A 6,965-nucleotide genomic window follows, 5' to 3' on the forward strand; every position below is an offset into this window, starting at 1 on the left:
TACTGAATCATTAAATGTTGATATATATCACAAGATTTTTTAAAACATATTTTCTAAAGCAAAAACTAGTAATAAGGAGAAGGCTATTGTTTCACATTTTCTTTAATGGCTGACTATATCAACAGCTGGATTCTCACATCTGCTTTTGCATTCATCCATTGTACTATGTTGTGTTGCTAAATTATGTAAAGAGAATCTGGCCTCACATAGATATATGCTTTGAAAGGTAAGAGCCTAATAGATACTGCAAAAGGGTTTGTGGGACCCCCGGGGTCCTTGAACCATACTTGACCAATCAGTGCATGCACCCCATTTCTCAGGTCACAGTGGTTGATTCTGAGATCAACCCTTCATGCAATCAGATGCATAGATGGAAATGTTGGTGGATGAAGACAGGTGCATCTTCTGCTGTGTTTACTCCTGAGAGACTATAAGGTTTGGAGCTGTTGCAGTCACCTTACAAAAACGTGAGAGAAATTTGCCTGAGATGTGCCCCAAGATCTAGGAGAGACGGAAATGGAGAAAGAGAGAGAAACTTAGGTTCTCTTTTCATCATCTGAGTTCTGATAAGCTGCGCATTAAGCCATAACAGTCCCTTCTTTCTCAGGACAGTTGAACTGTTCTTTCAGATAGTTAGGACATCATCAACAAGGCCAGGTACTTGGAGGGAAGGGGTTTCAGCACACTGTTGTGGCTGGAGGAGCTCCTGAAACAGTCAAAGCTGCAGAGGCCCCTGCGGGTCACAAGCCGATCAAAATCCATGGGAGAGTGTAGAGGATATTAAAATAGATGAATAAATGAATTAATTTAATCCTTCGCTTGGTTTTGAATCTCTTTGTTTTTTAGATAACTACTTAAGATGAAAGGATTGTGGCAAATGGCTCTCTCATTTTGTCAAAAAGCAAGTGAAGAACTTGTTCTATCTCATTATTAGCTGTGTCCTAGGCTCTTGACTCCCCTCCAGACAAATTTCACCTCACAGGCGGGACCGAATTTCTGGGAAGTTCAACAGTGCACTGACCTAGCATAGGTGGTCCTGGTGTCTTTTGCCAAATGTGGTACCATGGGTCGTATTTTCCAGCTCAGTGGGGATGTGTGAACGATGCGATCTCGTCGATGTGGTTGTTACTCATTGTAGTCACCCTGCTACTCCCACTCACTGACACCTCGCACGTCACCAATTTTGCGTCCAATGTACCTTTGAAATACAAAGAATTTTGAAGTAGGCATTGTTCTTATGTTACTACTATAACTCAGACTTGAGACACGAGTGACAGTTAACCGTGCCACATTGCTACGTGCATTTTAGGAAGCAAACTGAATAACATAAGTAAAGTTTTAGTTTCGAAAAAAGGCTGTTTTTCAGAGGTGATTTGAATTAGGGATGGGAACAGAATTTCTGAGCTCCCTTCCCCACTCACTGCCTCACTCTCTTTTGTGTTTCTTCCAGTTTTATTGAGATATAATTGATGTACAGCACTGTATAAGTTTAAGGTGCACAGTGTGATGATATGACTTACAAACATCATGAATTCATTATCACCATAAGTTTAATGAACATTCATTATCTCATATAGATGCAAGATTAAAGAACTGGAAAAAAAATTGGTCCTTGTGATGAGAGCTCTTAGGATTTACTCTCAACCACTGTCGTCTACACACCATGCAGCAGTGTTAATTGTATTTATCATGTTACACATCGCCTCCCTAGTGTGTATTTATCTTATAGCTGGAAGTTTTTGACTATTTTCATCCAGTTCCCCCACCCTCTCATCCCCTGCTTCTGGTAACGACAAATCTGATCTGTTTTTCTGTGAGTTTGTTTTGTTAGTTTATTTATTTGTTTGGTTGGTTTTGAAGTATAATTGGCCTACAACACTATGCTAGTTCCCGGTACACAGCAGAGTGATTTGGTATTTCTACACATTTCAAAATGAACATGATGACATCTAGTTGTCATCTGTTACCAAGGATGCTACATAATTATTGACTCTATTCCCCACACTGTAAGTGTATACCTGTGACTCATTTGTTTTATTTAATTATTAAATTTATTTATTTATTTTATTGGCTGTGTTGGGTCTTTTTTGCTGTGCATGGGCTTTCTTTTTAGTTGAGGTGAGTGGGGGCTACTCTTCATTGTGGTGCGTGGGCTCCTCATTGCCATGGCTTCTCTTTTTGCGGAGCACAGGCTCTAGGCGCATGGGCTTCACTAGTTGCAGCACATGGGCTCAATAGTTGTGGTGCATTGGCTCAGCTACTCCACGGCATGTGGGATCTTCCTGGAGCAGGGATTGAACCCATGTCCCCTGTATTGGCAGGCAGATTCTCAACCACTGCACCACCTAGGAAACCCCTCATTTGTTTTATAACTGCACGTTTTTACATCTTAATCTCCCTCACCTATTTCTTTCATTCGCTTACCCGGCTCCCCTCTGGCAAACACTTGTTTGTTCTCTGTATCTGTGATTGTGACTCTATATCTGTTTTGTCATTCTTGTTCATTTGTTTTGTTTCATAGATTCCACGTATAAGTGAAATCATATAGTATTTGTCTTTCTCTGTCTGACTTATTTCACCAAACATAATACCCTCTAGCTCCATCCCTGTTGTCACAGTCTCACTCCCTTATGTGATTCAGATGGAAACAGTGCCTATAATCTCAATAGTAGACAAAACCCAGTCAGAAGATTCCCATCAGATTCCTCTCCTCTCACATCTCCTGACCTGACCCTGGGACCTTCTCTCCCTGATCTGAGGGTCATTTGAGACAACCCTCTTTGTACCCCTACAGAGGAAGCTGCTCTGGGATGCTCCTGATGTTAAAACAAAATAAAATAGAAACAATAACAATGTGAACTTCCCTTTCACTTCATGCTGGACTTTAGGAAGTGTGTTACAACCACTAATTGCTTTCACTCCTCCAAGACTTCCTTGAGATTTGGTACTATTATGAGCATTTCACAAAGTCAGAAATGGAGGCTTAGGGAAGAGGACTGCAAGGAACGTGTCCCTGGAACATGCTGACGTGAACAATTAACTTCTCTAGTAGCGGCCACTGTAGTGCAGGTCTCAGGTTCAGTGCAGCCAGATCCGGGGTGTCTGTCACAGAGGGTGGTGGGAGCCAAGCCATGGTTTCGCCTCCACAGAGCAGGTCGTCTGAACATCAAAAGATGATTATACGTGAAAGAAAACCAAATATGTCAAGTTCAGGAATTTAGCGCTTTTCTATGTATGGGAAGATGCAAGAGCCTGGGCTTTTGGAAATTATTCCTTTGATATGCACCTCAGCTATCTGGGGCCAGTAGCCTGTGTTTTCCCATCCTGAGTTTCCTCAGGGCCCCCCGAGGGGAGTGGCTGCAGTCTGATGGCTGCTAGATGGCAGGTATTCTTTCCTTGCTCTCCTGAATCCTCCTTGCTCTACTTTAATCCTCCTGCCTTCTGGGAGGGAAAAGCTGCTTCTAAGCTTTAGGGCCACCAGCTCCCTCTGACCCCAGCCCAGTCTTCAGCACAGGGACCTGGGATGACGCGGAACAGAGGAATAGCAGGAAGAGAGTGGGGAAGCATGGCTGCAGGGAGGGGGAGCAGCACGGGGCTGCGGAGCGAGAGGAGGAAGGTGCCTTTTCCAGACATAAGGAGTCTCTTCTCTTCCCCTCTCCCTCCACTTCCAACCCTTTATTAGAGCCTGATGATTCGAACTTGCAAATCTAATCCTAAACCTGCACTTTTTCTTCAGCTCTATTGCTGTCACCTTATCCCATGCCTCTGGGATTTGGCCTGGGTATCACGAGTTCCTCACTGTCCCCACAGTCCTTGCACAGCTGCCAGACTGATCTTGAGGTCACATTATTTTAGCATCTAACATGCTCCATTTGTACCCCATGGGAACTTTACTCTTCACCTGCCTCTCCACAGGTGTGAAGCATCCAAGCCTCATTAAGTTCTGTCATTCACGCTCGTGGTTACAATGCTCTTCTCTTGCTAGACAACTTGTATGTTTCTAACATGACTAACCCACATTCACGTCAGGCCCTTGGAATGCTCTCTCTCTGTCTCTGTCTCTCTCTTTGGACGATCCCCTTAGTTTCTGCATGACCAGTTCTCATACTGCTCAGAATTCACCCCTTCACTGGGCCCCTGCCAACCACACTGCAGATTCACTTCTATGAGCTCATCGAGACCCACCATGGCTGGCCCTCTGTGTGGATGTGAAACCCACGGATGAGGAGGGCCAACTGTACGACCCTCTTTTATATAAGGGACTTGAGCATGTGTGGAGTTTGGTGTCTGCGGAGGCTCCTGGAGCCCATCCCACGGAGACACTGAGAGATGGCTGTACGTTGTTTTCGTCAGTGTGATTTCCTCCTGACACTTAACACCTGGAAAAAGAATTTTGAAAGTTCATTTTCTTCCCAGTAGAACAGGCACCATAGGGCAGAAATGTGTCTTTGTTTACACTGCATCCTCACGACCTTAGAAATCTGCCAGGAACACAGTACCTGCCCATCGGTTCTCTACTGCGTTAATGAATGACGAATGAATGAAGGAATGAATGCTGGGAGCGGGGATGACGACAGAAGGCAGCGAGAGATGGGGCAGCTGATCTGACTGATCCCTCTACTGTAGGGTGTTAGAGAAGCGGTGTCCACGTCTGGAGAGATGGGGCAGCTGATCTGGCTGATCCCTCTACTGTAGGGTATTAGAGAAGCTGTGTCCATGTCTGAGAAGAGACGTATGATCTGCTGAGACAAGCAAGGTTCACTGCATCATGGCAAGTGGGACCCAGCCTCATGGAATCTCACCTTCTCCTTCTGCGACTCCAAGGCTGTTGAAAGAGTGAGCTCATTTCATGCCACTCTGTATTAACCTAAAGTCATCTGTCGAGCCTTGGAATTTTCCAAACCTAGTGTCTCCATGCAATAGCTTGAGTCACCAGACCCACCCGGAGGAATAAATCCTCCGGTGGCTTCTCCAGAGAAGATTCTAAAGTGCAGCTGCTGTATGTAGTACTACCAAGAGCAAGCATGACTGACCCTATGGAGGGCGGGAGGGATGGAAATTGCTCTATATCTGGGCCTGGAAGAGGAACTGAAAAAAGGGAGGTCAGGAATCCCAGACCCAAGGACAGAGGTGCATATTTGATGACATGCCCCACCGTGTTCTATTCTGAGTCAGGTGCTGCAAAAGACCCAGCCTGTCACCCAGTCACTTGAATGCTGCACCTGACCACAGTTTGCAAAGAGCTTTCCCTTCCTGTTCCTCATTAGTTCCGGAGTGCAGCCTTATGACTGAGGCAGAGTAGGGGCTTTAATCACCCGCCCCCTTTTCTGTCAGGCGACATTGCTGTCATCCTGGAGCCTGTGCCCCTTCCCGACCTGAATGTGAATGAGCCCCTGATTCAACCTTGAGAGAGATCCCAATTCCATGTCTCCTTCCCTACCTTCTGCCATCAGATGACCAGCTGCTCCCTTCTCCAGGACACAGAAGTCACCCGGAAAGAGGTTCATGTCTTCTCCAGGTAGTACTGGAATCTGTGCATATATTACCTGAACAATTTATCTCATTGCACATTAGACTCAAACTCTGCATCCACCTCTAGGATAACAATTAATACCTGAGGATTTGATATACATATTTAAAAACAAATCTCTCAGGCTAAAGTTTGCTTTTTTGTTTTGATCTTATCACAGTTATGGTATTTTTCCCTTTCTTTTCATTTTTACACCATTTTATAAAATGTGTGATTCTTAAATCAGAATTAAATACATTTGTTTCTACTTACTGGGGGCTCTTTGCCTCCTGGTATCGAGATAGGAAGCTGTGAGGGGAAGCCTCAGCTTCCTGCCCTAAAGCAGAGAGAAGGAAAAGTCTGCACAACTTCATAACATGAGGAACCCCTTATCCTCACGTCTCTCTCTGTCCCACAAATCTCAGACTAGAAGAAGGGGAAAGGCCTCTAGATCACAATGTGACTACATGACAGAAGAGCACAAACACACAGAGACTTGTAGGTAATTCTGTAAAGTTTATTGTGGGTACACAAGGAGCTTAAGCTGAGCAAAGCTTAAAGGGATTTGGGGGCTGGTGAAATGAGGACTGATGCTGATATCTGGGGTGGATGGTGGGATGGGACAGTGGCCGTGACCGTGGGGCTTGGCAGACGAGCATGGCCCGAAGTGCAGGCCCAGAGTTTAGATGATCACATCCAAGTGAACTGGAACCACAGGGTACCTGGGATCCTCCTGTGGTGATCTGTTTTCACAGGCAACAATGAAGATCTTCTATGCCTGTATCTGTCCATAACCGCAGTTTGTATAATGTGGTGTCCGTCTTGTGAGGTTGCAGTAGGTCACAGGCACTGGAACTGAGCTATTATGACAATTCATCCTGCCTGATCTAGGGCAGGATATATTTCTGGTGGTACAAACGTGAGCTACATGAGCAAACGTTGTGTTGAGGAAAGTATTTTCATTTTTGCATACCATTCTGTAATGGTTAACCACCCGCGTTGCATTATTGCATTGAGAGTTGGACATATTTAGGTGCTGAATCTGAAACCACTGAGCTCAGGTTAAATTACTAGGTGGGGCACGGACTGAGATCACCATTCCCAAGAGCTCCAGCAGCAAAAAGGAACAAAGCCGGGAATTCCGCTGTACTGGAACCATGTTTCCTGTGAAAAGAAGGGTGTCTTCTGCATCCCTACCCACTAATAACACACTCCCCCCTCACTCACCCGGCAAGCCCCCTGCTGTCACTGTGGTTCTAGCTCCTCCCCCCTCTGCTCCCTGAAGTCTGTCATTGTCCTGGGCACTAACTTCAGCTCCCCGCTCTTGGCTGTCCCTCCTGTCCTAGCTCTGGGGCTCACTGCATTACCTGGTATCTCTGTTGTGGCTCCTGTGAGAACAGATCCAGCTGGTGGTCCTGGGGCTCAGGGGCAGCTGGTCTCCCCCCATCCTTGGGAC

At 45.6% G+C, this 6,965-nt stretch overlaps 1 pseudogene; it reads right to left on the minus strand.

The window, feature by feature from the left end:
- Positions 1–6,191: 6,191 nt before the first annotated feature.
- LOC130846828 (non-secretory ribonuclease-like) lies at positions 6,192–6,668 on the minus strand (annotated as a pseudogene).
- Positions 6,669–6,965: the final 297 nt, after the last annotated feature.

This window comes from Hippopotamus amphibius, chromosome 2 (assembly GCF_030028045.1).
Source record: "Hippopotamus amphibius kiboko isolate mHipAmp2 chromosome 2, mHipAmp2.hap2, whole genome shotgun sequence".
Taxonomy (NCBI): domain Eukaryota; kingdom Metazoa; phylum Chordata; class Mammalia; order Artiodactyla; family Hippopotamidae; genus Hippopotamus; species Hippopotamus amphibius.